Source organism: Eublepharis macularius, chromosome 1 (genome assembly GCF_028583425.1).
Source record: "Eublepharis macularius isolate TG4126 chromosome 1, MPM_Emac_v1.0, whole genome shotgun sequence".
NCBI lineage: Eukaryota > Metazoa > Chordata > Lepidosauria > Squamata > Eublepharidae > Eublepharis > Eublepharis macularius.
Window position 1 is genome coordinate 171,110,047 of NC_072790.1, and position 16,613 is coordinate 171,126,659.

Here is a 16,613-nt window from a genome sequence, read left to right on the forward strand (position 1 = left end):
CTACAATCAAGCATTGAAAGAGCACTTTGTGTTGGAATTCAAAGCTGACAACTCATCACAGGATTCCTTGGCTGTGTTTCCTCTTTAGATTCTGTTCTTTTCCAGTTCCTCCCAGTGCAGGACCATCTCAGAAGAGCAAATTGCTATTTATTATAGCACCAGGGAACTACTTTAAAGCCTTCCTAGACTTGCCCTTCTCTAAATTTCTTACCATGTCCTAATCTACCTTTATTTTGGATGCCATCAGCCAACACTAGTTTATGTCACCTACAAATAATCAGAGGGAAATTGGCATAGAATCGCCTTTCCCCAGTAACAGATGGCCAGGGACAAAGCAAAAGAATATCTCAACTGTAATGAACATGTTGAAACAGGTGCCTGAATTTAGCAAATAGGACTAAGTTTACAAATAATCTTTACTGTACTTGATAACCTGTATGTTGAAATTGTTCTCATGATCACCCAGTAATGGGTGATAAGACAACAGATAAGCCCATCACAGGTGGGCCAGTGACTATCCTTTAAAGTGAACATATAGACTGTACTTCTAGAAGGGCCATGTTCAGAAACCACTTTTGTTAGCTTTCAGACCAAGTCATGGTGAAGAGAGCCATGCAGTCAGCTGTATTACTAACAATAATTCTTACATGTTGTCTTCCTTTGGATTACAGCATAAATGTTATTTATTTACTTCATTTATATCTCATCTTTCTCCCCAGTGGGCACTCAAAGCAGCTTACATTGTTCTCCTCTCCTCTGTTTTATCCTCACAACAACCCTGTGAGATAAACTAGGCAGAGAGCATGTGACTATTTTTATTTTAAATTCCTTTCCTAATAATCCCCAGCATGGAGTTTGCCTTTTGCATCACTGTCCCTCAAGAGGTCAACATTTTCATTGAGCTTTCCACTACCATCCCAAGATGTTTTTCCCTCTCAGACTCCATCAGCATATATTTAAAGTTAGGATTTTTTCATTCCAGTGTATATCAACTTGCATTTACCTACACTGAACTTCGCATGTCATGTCATTGTCCACTTGGAGAGAACCTCTTGGAGGTCTTAGCAATCTGCTTCACCATCTTGAATAATTCAGTATCATCTACAAACTTGTCCACTACCTATTCCAGATCATTTATGAACAAATAAAATAGCACCAGCCCCCAAACCAATCTCGGTGCCCCTCCCCCTCTCACTTCCCTTGATTGGAAGAACTGTCCATATATTTCTACTCTTTACTTCCTGTTGTTTAATCAATTTTTGATCTGCTTATCCCATGACTGGTTCATTAAGATTTTCTTTCCTATTTTTTCCTGCCATACATTTACCTTTCTCCAAAAGCTACAGAGAAATCTGCTCTTTCCCACCTTTGATAATTTTAGATAGATCAAGATGGGTAGCCGTGTTAGTCTGACTGTAGCAGTAGAAAAGAGCAAGAGTCTAGTAGCACCTATAAGACTAACAAAATTTGTAGTAGGGTATGAGCTTTCATGTGTCATAGCCCACTTCTAATATTTGAGGTAGGGTATGAGCTTTCGTGAGTCACGACTCATGAAAGCTCATACCCTACTATAAATTTTGTTAGCCTTATAGGTGCTACAGGAGTCTTGTTCTTTGATTATTATAGTTAACATTCCTTAATAGAATAAAGATCTTGACCTTGAGCAGGAATTCTACCATACCAAATTGCAGCATATGGCACTATTTGTGATCCATGTTTTTTTAAAAAGGTGGGGAGAGGAGATCAAGTGTAAACACAAAAAGCCATGTTTATTCCTAAACCACAGCCACATAGTTTACACAAAGATGTACATCTAATTTCCAACAGTTTGAATATTGCGTTCATTCCACATTGCACTACATATTATGACTGAAAGAAATACTATATGAAATAAATGCAAAAACCATTACATCAACTGTTAACCTTGCTTGGAACTTCCTTTGTTCCAGCAATAATTCTGGGAATTCTTGTACTCCTCTTTAAACAAAAGAAAGAAAAAGAAAGATTATTCATATTTCAAAATTCTACTACTCAAATTTTTTTAAAGCTAATTTTAAGAGAAACTGCCCTTAAAATTTGAAAAAAACGATGGCATAAAATTTGGAAGCATGCCTAAGTTGCCTCATACCAAATATTACAACTCTGAAGTTTCTTTTTATTAGAACATTAGAAGATATTCTGAGGAGAAAAAACATAGGCTTGAATCAGAGCGTTTCTGAGAACAGAACAATTTCCACCCACAGAGTGCAACTATGTTGAATTCCTCTTGCTGTTACAGCCCCAAATGCCTTCCATTTTAGACATTATTCAATCCATCAAAATACTTCAATGGATACAAGCCATTCTTCATGTATCCTGAATGTTCAAAAGGAAACACTGTTTGGCTGGTGAAGAATTCTAAAAGGAAAAGGTTGAGAGAGAGGTGTGTCTACTGACTTATAGATAGGCAACTTCTAAGACCATACAATTTCAAAAAAAGAATGATTGAGATGCATATTTGTAGCCAAATATAGGACCAGGGCAGTTACACCTAAAATTTAACCAGCCAAAAATAGCTAGTGCTGCAAGTACTGCAGTGCAAAATAGGTCACCGAGATAATCAGAGCAAGCTGAAAGGAGAAGTATTCTTACACAGTAGGCACAGTTAAGTCACAAATGTACAACTTCTTCTAAAGTCCAGCATTGAAGACAGATGCAGTAACATGGAAAGTTTTTTCACAGTGCAAGATAGGTTCAGTGAGATTAGATACTTCTTTAGACTAGAAAGGAAATTATAAGGGTGGGGCTTGAAGTGATCAGACACTTTAGACTGCAAAATGCCAGCAGAAAGTGGCACCATTGTTGCAGTAGATACTGGTAGGATGAGCTCATAGCCAAATCTACTCTATCATGGGAGTTAATTACCGAAATTAATGGCATTTCAGGGCATCAATGAGTTTGGCTTGCATGTGAAGAGCAACAAAGGGCTCTTTTTGTCAACCAAGGATTTCAAAGTCAGCCTATCTGTGTTCACAATTGTGATCTGAGGTAGTTTAGAACCACAGTCCAAAAAGCAAATCAGTATAAAAAGGGGAAATGGACAGTGGGGTTAATGCATAGAGTCATTGCTTTATTGTCTGAGAGGAATGTTGTGGGAGGGATAGACAAAATGCCAGTTGCAGGTCAGGAAATTGAGCTACTTTTAGAGATCAATAGAGAATGCCTTTTGGCTCACTAGGCCTGACTTGAATATGTATTTCATCAGCTTAGATGCAAAAATGTCAACCTTGCCTCAGAGAAAACCCAGTAATTTAAGGAAAGAGAGATGGAATATTATAAAAGGCTATGCTAGACCTGAAGAGGGTATCGCAGGGAAGGGTAGAGAATGAAAAAGTTCAGGAGATGGAACATCTACCACATGAAAAAAAGCATTGAAAATGGCAAAGTGCAGAAAAAAGACAACTGGGGTGGGATGGGGCATGATACAGGTTTATAAAAGTAGTAACAGTGTGGTGAGAACACAAAGAGAGAAACACTAGAATCCAGCTACATCTGACAAAAGAGCACAGTAGGCTGAGGACAAATAAAATGCCAGTACAGAAATGATTTACAGGATTCATAACCATAAGATGAGGTGAAGGCCCCCAGCTTAGGGCCAATACTCACTATACCTGAGTACAAATACAAACATCTCTTGGAACGGCACATGCACATGTATGTTCCTTTAAAATACCTGGAAGTAACCCATGGATAAAGTCCCTCCAGGGGAAGGGGAGGGGCTGTGGCTCAGTAGAGAATGTCCCAGATTTTGACATTTTCAAGGTGTTGGAAAAGTCCTTTTCTGTTTGAGCCACTGCCCAAATAGACACCATTGAGCTAGAGGGACCAGAGATGTGACTCAGAACAAACAGCTTTATATTTTTGTATGACATACGCTAAATCTTACTTATGTAGGTAACCATTTCCAAGAATAAAAGGTGACATGCTAATTGGTCTCTTGATGAGTTTTTAAAAGTATTAGGCTGTTAATGGCTAATAACCATAACAACTAAACATGCAACCTTCTTTAGAGGCAGTATATTTGAGGTGAGGGGTGACAAAGCACCTGATGATTTAAATGGGAGATCTTGTTTTCTTTGTGAGCCTCTCAGAAATGTATTGCTGGTCACTGTTAGGCTCTCTGGACATTTGGTCTGATCTAGCAATCAGTTCTTAAGGGTTGCATCCTATGGTCAGTTTCTGCCATCGGCCCCCAACCCTGCACATAATGCAGGAGCAGTGTTTTGGGAGATGGGGAGGATGGGGAGACAAGAAAATTCAATTCTAGGAATGAAGTTCCACTTGCAAGTCATAGGATCCAACTCTAATGGGGAAAGAAATGTGAGACAACCCAAGGCTTGGTAGGTATCCCAACCTCCTACCCTCTCAAAAATTGATCAATGTGTTAATGGGGTTAACCTACATTTAACCAGCTCAACCTACTCTTTTATATTTGTTGCTTTGGTCAAGATACAAAAAGTGAGTCCCCCCTCCCCAAATGTTTTATACCAAAAGAGTTTACAGAAATCAGCCACAGTACACACTGATAATAGTGAAGGAAATTATGCTGGTAGTGCAGTTGTTCATAATAACCACAAATGATCAGATGCTGCACTAGCCTTCAAGGTAATGTATATCTCTCATTTAATCGGCATAGCAAAGAATCAAAAGCACAGTGCAGGTCAGCATGCAACCCAAGCATTGCCAGTGTCTTCACTGTTAACAGTGTGCAAGGTTTGAAAGGTAGTAATATTTTGTTTTGAGTGCTTCTGCTGGAGGTTTTTCTTCTAATTAGAAGGCATAGGGTGAGCACACTACTCAAGTGTAGGACAGACAGCTGGAGAATCAGTCTTCCATAATGTTATCACCTTTCAGAAAGGCAAATAGAAAATGTGATCAAAAGCTGAAGGTAGAGCAGGTGGAGTGAAGGAGACAAGAATGTGAGCAGTAACTGTAGAAACAGAAAATGAGCAGCAGTTCGGTGTGGGACAGACTGATAAGAGGAGAGGGTTCTGGGAGGTAGGGAGCATTATGCTAATGCTATTCTCTAGAGCTTGAGATCCACTTTCATTCCTATCCTTTTTATAACACAGTGTAGATTATTCTGATCCATAAATTAATGGTAGGATGGAAAAGAATTCATAACTAAACGGGTGACTTGTAGTAAAAATAACTCAGCATCCTTGCTAAGCTATAAATGACAATATGCCACATAGGACCAAAGAGGAATCTGCCAGCTATACTGTTTCCTGAAAAGAATTCTTAAATCCTAGACACATTCAAATCAATATACTTCACCTTCTTTTTACAGTTTTTAGCTGTGCATTATACCATCACCATGTAAGAACATATTTTTATGTACCAGAAACAATGATCTCTTTGGCCTATGCCAGGAATCTTCTAAAATGTCTTTTTTTAAAGATAGCCAAATAGGATGTCAGACCCATTTGGAGGCTTCTGGCACTGTCACTCACGAGGGTTACCCTTTAACAAAATCCAGGGTAGAGTTACACAAACAGGAACCATCATGATTCTCAGTGACTTACCCTAAGCTCTGTGGAGGAAATGTAACCAGGCTACATTCCCCCCTGCCAAGAAACTAGGGTCATTAAGGACACAAGTTGAATTCCTAAGTATACATATAAGTCAATGATTGGCATCCATTCATGTTAAGGGGGAAAGCACTTGGGAGTTACCGAGGACCTCTAGGGAGGAGGTTCCAATGAAGGGACGCTTTTACAATTCATTTATGTGAACAGAAAAATCTATTAACTTCCCCAAGGAGCCCTGCAATATATACAATCTCTTCTCTGCTCCCTCCTACCTATTATTACTGAGGGCATTTGTATTAGGAACTTGAATATATACCAAGCTGGGTTCAGGTAGCTGGCTCAAGGTTGACTCAACCTTCCATCCTTCCAAAGTCAGTAAAATGAGTACCCAGTTTCATGGGGGTAAAGTGTAGATGACTGGGGAAGGCAATAGCAAACCACCCAAAAAAGTCTGCCAAGAAAATGTCATGATGTGATGTCCTCCATGGGTCAGTAATGACTAGAGATGGGCACGAACAGCAATGCGAACAAAAAAAAGCCACAAACAGCCCCATCTGCTGTTCGAGAACAAGCTGTTCGCAAGGCCCCATTCTAAATGAACAGGTGGTCGTTGCAAGCCTCGTTCGTTGCTGTTCATCAAGCCAGACAGTCTGGCACCTGCAATCAATTCCCTTGGCAACCAGAGGCAGGGACTGCCTGAACTCTGTCTGAACTCCTGCTGTTGCCCTGGAAACCCCAATCTAAGCCCAATTTAGCTTGATAGGCAGGTCTTCCTTTCAAGTGTGGAGCTCCAAATTTGTTACAAGGAAGCAAAGAGCAGAGGGGAGGGAGGCTCCCAGCTCTGGTTTTGCAGACAGTGAGGGAGAGACAGTTGCTGTTGGCATTTTGAGAGACAGGGAGAGTGCATTGGAACTTGAATTTTCTTTGTATGTGGTGGGATAGGGATCTACCTCTTCAAGTTCCAGGGCTGCTGCCAGGCTCTGGGCCAAGCTATTATTTATTACTGGTACCTTTCCTGCTGCCTGCTCAGATAAGGTTTCTGGAGTGGTGCGGTAGGGATCTTGATGGCCGAAGGAGAGCCTGCTGGCCCCCACGAACAATGAACATGTTAGTGAACATGTCATGTTTGTCAATGTTCATTGTTCGTGGATGGCAATGAACAACGAACACCATGTTCGTTTTTTTTCCTGTTCGTGCCCATGTCTAGTAATGACTTGGTGCTTGCACAGGGGACTACCTTTACCTTTATCTTTCCAATATTTAATTCTATTGACCTTTGAAATGTCAGGATGGATTTATTCTTCTCTATATGCATAATTTCCATGATATTTATCCCCCTATTGTCATAGAACCCTGAATCAGAAATGGGAAGAACCTATTACTTCAGTTCTTCTAACACATCATTTTTGTTGTATTGACAGCACAGCTACAAAACTGAACCAATTCTTACCCAATAGTTCTAACAAAGTTTTTGTTTTTTTGCTATCTTAAATGCTTGAATAAAACAAAATTCCAGATACCGTAAGGCCTAAGGGCTTCCAAAAGCACAAGTTCTCAAAAGACAGGTATCAAATGACATGCTCTTGCACAACCCATCTACCAATGTGCAAATCCAGTATTAGATCATTTGAATAAACCACTTGCTAGTGGGAACTCAGGAGAGTGCTCAGGAGTCATTATTCTACTGTGTCACTAAGATGAGACACCCCTAAGTAATACATCTGCCTCCTGGCTTGATAGCATCACCTTCAGTAACTGACAGAGCCAGGAATTGCTCCTCCTCTACAGACACAGATGCTTTACTTTAATCACTAACCCATCTGATGTAATCTGAACTCTTGCCCTTGGAACTCTTCAGTAATGGACATAACACAATGATCTGATAGCTATAAATAATACACACCCAAATAGAACTGGAGAGTAGCTATTCCTAGACATACAGCCGGATAATCATGATTAATGTCAGCAATGAAACCTTTTAGTGTACAGTTTCTTTTGCAGTCACTCTTTGTCACAGTTCTTATATTAGAGAAATAATATATGAGAACTAATGAATCATCTATGATATGAAACGGATGAAATTTGCAGTCATCCTGCGGAAAATAGCAGGAATGTTGACATGATCACCAGAACATAACAGCTATCACTTTATGTTACCTCTGCTAATAAGAGGAGTACAATCATCATTTTGGGGTGGAGGAGGTTCATCAATGTTTCTAAATGTGAAAGCTGAGTTTTTCTCCAGGATGCCACCAAATTCTGACTCAACAATTATATAAATAAATATGGTTGCCTTATACTGAATTAGACTATTGAGCTATCAAGGTCAGTATTGTCTTCTCAGACTACATGCCTACATACACATACCTGAAGCTGCCTTCTACTGAATCAGGTCATTGGTCCATCAATTTCAATATGTTTTTGCTTACACTGGCAGTGTGGCTCTTCAGGATCTCAGGAGGAGGCATTTCATATCACCTACTACTTGACCCTTTTAACTGGAGATGCCAAGGACTGAACCTGGACCTTTTTGCATGCAGCACCAACTCCTCAGTCAAATTTGTAAGCAGCCTTTCAACAATGGCATTTAAAATTACTTGCAGCACAGATACACGGTGTGATCTAAATGAATGAGATATGTGCATGGAGAATGGTCCAAGTAAGCTGATACTGATTTGCTGTTTCTGCTGGCATCAATTCCTACCACCAACCACTCTTCATTTGAAAAAGCAGTAGGGAATATTGAAATAAATGGGAAGTGGTTATGTCTTTGAATGGTGTTCTCCTCCTATACATCACTTCTTCAAATCATTGGCAGAGACCATTTATTTTCAAAGAAACAAACGCCTTACTTTGAAGGTGCAATGTTTCGGACACCACAGTTAAAAGCATACACTATCGATCACACCTATTTCTGACATGCTCTTCTGGAAATCCTGATCAGGTAAGTAAGTGTCTGTTTTTTTTGTGCTAGTTCAATTGTGGCATATCCACAAAGTAATGGAATTCATACTAGTGGAAGGAATTAGTACAAATGTCATCAGTAAATAATACTATCATGGAAGTATGCATGATGCCAACAACCTTTATCTAGAACTTTGGTCTTATTAAAACTTGCATATGAATTGAACTCAAATTACAGCGGAATCAAGTTAAATGATTTTTAAAGACACTATCTAAAACCCTTGCTCCAGGACACACTGGTGAATCAGAACCAGGGTATGTACAATCTGCTTTGCTTTCGAATTTATAATCATGTTAATTATCAATTATAAAAGGTGTGAAATTTGTGATACAACTAATTGCAGAGCTCCCATTGAAATTAATGAGGTCAAGATTTCCTTCTAGATTAATGAGAGCCTAGAAAAGCCATTAACAGAAACGCGCATTTTTCAAGTATGTCCTGGTACTTTGGCAACTGGCTTTTCTTGTGCATTCAGAAATCAACAAAATTTTGTTTTGAAACGTCTTGCAAAACTTGCATAACTGCTCAGTATTTTTTATACGATAATTATATATGTCATGATTTTTATGCCAATACAGGCTATTCAATAGAAACATGGTTTCTGTTCTCATGTATTACAATAGACTATGCATTCATATTTGGGGCATATCTGTGTGATTGTGGAGAGCTCAGTGACTGGGTGACTGAGACAGACTGAGCCACAGGAGAACCACACACATGCAAAGCAGATGTAGGGAATCATAGGTTGGGCACAGTATGGTCTGCATAGAGCAAGCACTCAACTTATTCTATACAATTTCTTGCATTTCTTGGTTTGAACTAAAGCATCTAGGATGCTCCAATATAATTATGCCACACTGGCAGACAAAATTAAAGAGCCAATTCCTCTTTACAAACCTAATATCTACTGTATACAGCATTTAACAAGTAGGCAACAGATGTTCATCTTCATATTAGAAGAAATTAGGAAAGTCCTACTTTTTATTATAATCCAATTGTGACTTTCCAATACTAGCTGGTTATTTTATTGAGATAAGCATACAAAAAGAGATTTAGACTTCTAACTTTAAACAACAGCTAAGGAGAAATATATTAGCTGCATTTTATATTTTCAAACTCGCTAATGAGGACCAACCTCCTGAAGAAAGAAAAATCAATAAAAACATGCAAGATCAGTTTGCATAGCTAAAGAAACAAATGGGTCTGTAAGGAAAACATTAAGAAGTCTATTGACAATCCAGGCTTCTTGCTCATCAGAAAGGGCAATTTATCCTGTATGCCAAAACTCTCATATTATGGATATCCCATGTCTTTATAATTAAATTTTAACATAGTTTTGCTAAAAGGAAGAACCTGTTACTAAAAAGTAACAACATCTGTTGTTACTTGCAAACATCTGTATGCAAACATCTGTATTGTGCCCAATACTATCTCACAGTGGTTCAAGTCCTGTTGCCCCATGTAAGGCTGCTGGGACATAGGAGCCACAGGGCACCTGCAGATCAGACGTCTGGTCCTCCATTCACAAACCATTAGAAGGTGTTCTTGCCCCTCAGGCACAAGGTTAATTGCATCCCATGGTGGACAAAGTCTCCTCTGCTGATGTGGCATTCAGATGTCAGGAAATGCAAGAGGTTACTAGAATACTGAGGCAGAGAAGATGGATTTGTTTTGGTAGAGCACGGTGAGACGTTGGCTTTGAGACAGCCCACTGATGAAGACTGTCCATTTAGGAACTTCCTGGTACCTATTGATTTTGTTCTCTTCTAATGAAAGGAAAACATGTGTGCATGCTTGCCACCTTTACTCCCAGTGTAAATCTTCCGTCCATGTCTCTGTAAGTATATTTCACAGGTAGCATTAACATTGTTTATGAAGACTGTGTTACATTTTCTATTGACACTGTATTTCAATTTTTTTATACTTTGGTCATTTAAAGATTCTATGCTAGTCAAGGATAGTTTGGAGACTAAATGTACTCACAGAAACCTATGCCTCTCCCACATGCAAGGGCAACAGTTAGATCAGTCTGCCCCATTCTGTGAGTGCTAACTTAAGATGTCATTAGATATGCACTTCAAGCCAGATAAAAATGAGGTGCATTCAAGGGAGGCAATGACTGAGCCACTGTTCTACGGCTTGTCTAACAACACTCTGGTGACATATAGATGAAGGAACCTTATAGCCTGGGGGTAGTGCTGTGGTTCTTCTGCCTATTACTGGGGTGGTCTGAGAAGTCACACTGGACAGTTAGCTTCTCAACTGCCATCATCACCAAAGGGCATGCCAGAGATCTCTAAATTATGCCCACAGAATGTTTCTTTTAACTTTTTCAGTTGAAAACTGCAACATTTACTGACGCTGTCAAATATCTGCTTCTGGGAGAGAAAATCAGTACACTCTGCTCCTCTGCATCAGAAAAACAAACATTATTTGTGCTTTCCCCCCTTCAGATTAAAAAAAATCTAAATCAATCTTTCAAAAGTATCTTGCTGGATAGCTTGAGTATGGTTTAACAACAAAACTGAGTAATTGCTACTCAATTCAGAAAACTCATTTCCCTAGGAAAACCAGTTTCACAAGCAGACCATTTTTCTATGCACGGGGATTTTTTTGCCAGACAGTTCTGGAAATAAAAGTCCAATGTATTTGGAAGAAATAGACATAATATTAATTTTTTTAAAAGGCAAGTTAACTGTACAGATTACATGAGATATCTGGTCAGTTGAAACCTGGAACAAAACTCCAAAGGGGAATGACGGGCAACCAAGCTGAGCAGTGAAAAAAACTTAATTTCATATTTTTCATTCTCGTATCAGATTAAATGGCAACCACAAATAATTTCCTTCTCCAAATAACCCAAACACTCTGTAAGAGAGCATTAACAAGCAGTTATACCCTTTCAGGTTGACTGAAGTAAATGAGTTTAACTCTGTTTAGGATTGTACTGTAAGTCCTCATTGCCAGCTTAAAAAACAGTCCGTCAACTTTTATCAGACTGAGGTAGGTGGGCACAACAAACAGGGCTTCTCTGAAGTGGCACCACAGTCCTGGAATGCCTTTCTCACTGCCCCATGCATATAAACATTTAGGTGCCAGGAAAAACATTAGGAATGTGCAATTCAGCATTTGTATACCAGTTCCAAATAGGTTTAGTAGAACAAAAAAATGTTTCAGGGTATGATCTTAATCCTTTTTTCCTGCATCTCCTGTAGAGTATCAGGCAGATTTGAATACACTAGGTGGTACCAGGTGGAGCTGTAGCTGGGTTTCACATTTATAAACTGTTGCTGTTTATTGTTTTAATGTTGATTATGCTGTTTCATTGTTAAGATTTTTGTGTTTCATTGTTGTGGTTTGTTCTTAATTGGTTTATTTCTGTTCACTTCAGGTTTATGAACATTATTACTTCGCTGTTTTCAGAGATAAGTATGAAATGGAACTGAGGCATGCAGGTTAAGATGAGATCATGGGATCAAAGAGCTTCAAGGCCAGAGACCAGGATGAAATTTTGCACTTGGTTCCATTTCATTAGTGCAAGGAATCCTGGGTGAGGGTACATTGTTCTGATTGTGAATATGCTCCAGCTGCAGTGGAATATGATCACCTGTCCTAGCAACACCCATGGATTGGTCAAGCAGGATCAGGCCAAACTGCAGGCTGCCTGGAATAAAACAAGGGTCTCCTAGTTAGTGGTCTGGTTTGATGCTAGTGTTGCTGCTGATGGAATGCCTGCCATTACACACCATTCTGTGCTCTGGATTTGACTGCCAGGATAAGTGTAAGTCCAGGACTCTCGTCTCTGAATTTTCGACTCGACTTGAACTTTTGTGCTTCTAGTCTGACCATATAATGTCTGTGTCAGAGGATGAAAACTTGTACAATATTTTAAAGTACTTTTATTATTTTCTTCCCTGTCTTGCATAGTTTCTACATTTGTAATCTTTTGTGCATTGTCTTAATTATACTTCTGTGATATTACCTGGGTTTCAGGGGCTTCAATTTAAATCCAGTATTTTGTCCTATTTGGCTACAGCTAACCAGTAACAATTTGGGGGGAACTCAGCCTGCAAGTTTTCTACCTTGCAGGGCTGACTTCTTGATTAACACCCAGCAGGGCTGGAGACTTGGTTCCTTGGTCTCTCAGCTGATGGTTAGGTAAGTGGGATTGGTGGTGGCTCCCATTTCCCTGGGAGGTGAGGATTCACTCCCTGGTAGTGTGTTTTCTTCTTCCATTCTGAACTTCTTGTGGATACAAGGGGCCACAATATACATTAGGATGCACTTCAGGATGCATTCAGCAGGTACTGGTCCTATGCAACTATCATTCACCACAATGTGAAACTGAACTAACTTTCCCAACAGCAGCCTGAAGTGCAATGCATTTAAATACTATTTGTTGAGAAAGTAACTTCCACACTGGTCATTCCCAGTATACATGATTAAACACAAAAGATTAAAGTCAAATCCTAAGTGTGAAAAATTGTATAACTTTGTCTTTAACATTGTGAATTATGCCATTGACATCTTTCACAGGGAGGTTAATTGACTTCATTGTAAGATATCTGGTAGATGACCTGCACAAAAATGGACAGGGAAGAGCAAGACTCTTAATTCTTCTGGCCTCTCAGTGTCTTTTAATAATGGTATCCTTCTCTAACTCCTTTTGAGGTTGGGACTAGGAGGTACCATTTTGCAGTCATTTTAGTCCTACACAGAAGGTAGCTGCTGGGGAACTGTTGTTTGGCCTTCGGCATCCCAATGTTCCACCTTGCTGCCCCTAAGATTTTCAACATCTACATGAAGCCACTGGGAGAGGTCCTCTGGAGATTTGGTTGACCTTTCACCAATATGCAGATGGCACTCAGCTCTATCTTACATTTCCAGCAGATCCCAGGGAGGCTGAGGAAATTGAACAGATGCCTGGAGACAATTTTGGGATGGATGAAGGCCAACAAGCTGAAACTTAATACTGAAAAAATAGAGGAGCTACTCGTGTGAGAAAGTTGTGACCCAGGAACTGGGTTGTCTACTGTTCTGAATGGGACTGCACCCCCCTCCGAAAGGAGCAGTCACATAGCTTGAGGGTGCTACTGAACCCAGGACTTCTGTTGGATAAATAGGAGGCAGCAATGGCCAGTGGCACCTTTCACCAGCTTCAACTATTCTTAGTGAGGACAGATTATGCCACTGTGGTGCATGCCCTGATAACATCTAGATTAGATTACTGCAAAGCACTCTACATGGGGCTGCTCTTGAAGACTGTCCAGAAGCTACAGTTGGTACAGAATGTTGTGGTCAGAATGCTTACTGGAGTGGGTCCAGAGATTATATCACCTGTGTTGTTCCATTGACACTGGTTCTCAATTTCCTTCTGGGTCTAATTCAACATGCTGGTATTGATTTTTAAAGCCCTACACAGCTTGAGGCAATTATACCTTGCATATGAACCTACTCTATCACTTTGGTAATCTTCAGAGTCCCGGGTTTGGTGCTCCTGCCATGTGAAGCTAGATGTTTGGCAACCTGAGAAAGGGCTTTCTTTGTTGTGGCACTGAAACTTTAGAAATTCCTCCCCAGGGAGATTCATCTGTCTCCTATTGTCTTCTGCTAGCAGGTAAAGGCATTTTTGTTTTGTTTGACCTTCCCTCGCTAGCTCTTATTAGCCCTCCTCATTTGTGTTTATTTGTTTTGAATATTTTACATATATATGTATTTTAAATACTTTTTAATGTCTGAAATGTTTTTGTCACTTGAATTTCATGGAAAGGCAGCATAGAAATGTTTTAAATAAATAAAATTAATAAAACGCATGACAGGCTGAGAAACAGCATGCAAAGAGATTTCATGTGGCTTGTGATTTTGTCCAATGTGTTTTCTGAAATTATTGCTTTGTATTTTAGAAATTATTTAAAGGGCAAAATTGGAAGTCACAATATTAGAGCAGTGGATTGTGTCTTTTATATATTGGCCATTTTTGTTTCTTTCCGTTCACGACAATGTTCAAAACATTTTTCCATTTCAAAGTACAGAAAATTTGATATAATTGATTCTTTGGGGAAATATTCCCTTCTCCCTTCTACCCACTCTCTCCACACAGACCTGCATGCACATACCCTTTTGTCCAGCCTTTCCTGCTTTGAAAGATAGAGATTATACTCTGCACCACTCAGATTCTTCTTTCCTTTTCCAAGTGGGAAAACAGACACAAGGATAGTTAGGAAGGAAGCTACACTTCTTCACTGCACAGCATGCTACAGTTATCCAAAGAAATGGTTCATCAGGGGAAAAAAACAGACAACTGTTTTCCTTTATCCCTCCTCCCAGGTCTTTTCTGGGAATAGAGATAAAGGAAAGGGTTATTTTATTTTTCTGCCCTAGAACCACAACTTTTATGAGCAGAAACCTTGTCATTTCAGTATCTCAAGTCAGTACTTGAGAAATGGGCCTTCTTAGGAGTTCAGAACAGTACCACCCTTGGGGGCTAGAGGAGAGAGAACGTAGCCCTTGACTGTTAGGGTTTAACTATACATTATATTATCCTCACACCCTCCCTGGGTCTGCCATGATGACTTTGGATCAAACATGCCAGGCCCTGGATCTCAATTTACTGTCATGCAAGGGCCCAATTCAGATTGGAAGGTGGCACACCTGGGAAGAGAGGGCTTCAGCTTTCCTACTGCACCATTTCTCCATCCTGAATCAGCCCCATGGAGCCACAAGATGCCCTGCTGGGGACACTTACTTACAGCCATCAGTACATGTCAGTTTCCCCAATGGTGCAAACAGCATCTCCCTAGGGCCATTTCACATTGGGAAAAGACCACAGCTCTGTGAGAATGTTCTTGAGCAGCAGCATATTTATGACTTAAAGGATGAAAAGGCTGAAAAATAATAGATATAAAGTAATTTTGGGATCTTTGTCAGAGAATAAAAAACAGAACATCAGAGATTGGGAAATTGGAGTGACAAACTAATAGAGGAGTAATAAAAAGGGCTTAAGATCCTTAAAGAATGGACACCCTACCTAGAGGGCATGGGCAGAGTTGATCAGAAAAAAGGATGTTAAAAAATGTGCCCTAACGAACCTGAGAAGTATTAGCATTGAGCCTAGACAGGCCAAAAACTCTCAAATAATGAGGTATAGTTAATAATATACATATCATAAAAGAGTTTTGGGGTGCTGGAGATACCAAAATATCGAGAGGAGCAGACACAAGAAAGTTTTCTTACATTTTTTAACCACAGGAAAGGTCTCGTATTTCCCATAGCTTTTCATCAAATCTCATGTTACACCAAGGGCCATCAGTTTTCCATCAAGAAGTTTCATCCAAGAAGATCTATAAGAGTCCAGTCCTGGTACATACACATAACCCTTCTCACTAAAGCTATCTTAAGGCTTAAATTAAATGCAGAAAGCCAAGCTCCAGCTTTCAACAATTTTTGGCCAAATTTTGCATGAAGAGCAATGCCCAATACAGAGTAGGGGGCATGCACAAGCCCAAAGATATTGAAGAATTGCTTCATACACAATGTTGCTTTTAGCAGCTAATTTGCTCCACTTTTGTTTAGGCTGGTATTTAGGCATAATGGCTCCAAGATCGGCTCCAAAGTTGCTTTCTTGCATGGTAGCTGTCTTCATTGCAGTTGATTGAAAAGTAGATGACACAGCTGCAGGGGTTCTGGCAGTGAGTCTCTACAATAGAAGTGCAGTGGAGCAGGCAAAGATCAAGAGGGTTTTTAAAAATCTTCTTCAAAATGAAGACAGAGAAAAGGAAAACAAATACACGTTGAAGGCACACTAGGAAACAAAAAATGACCAAAGGAACCTTCTGCAGTGGAAAAAAGGCCAAAAGGTGGTCAGAGCTCCAGCAGAGGAGACAGGAAAAGAACTGAAGAAAGGAAGAGTCCTCCCTCTCCTCAAAGGTGGGAAAGAAATGATTTAATGTCCTGCCTCTAAGAATCATGGGAGGAGTACCCAAGCATCAAGATGCCCTCCTTTCCTCAAATGAGACTGTAATCTTTGACTTCTTACCATTAATTTACAAACATTCCTTAGAGCAATAATAGGGTTGCCA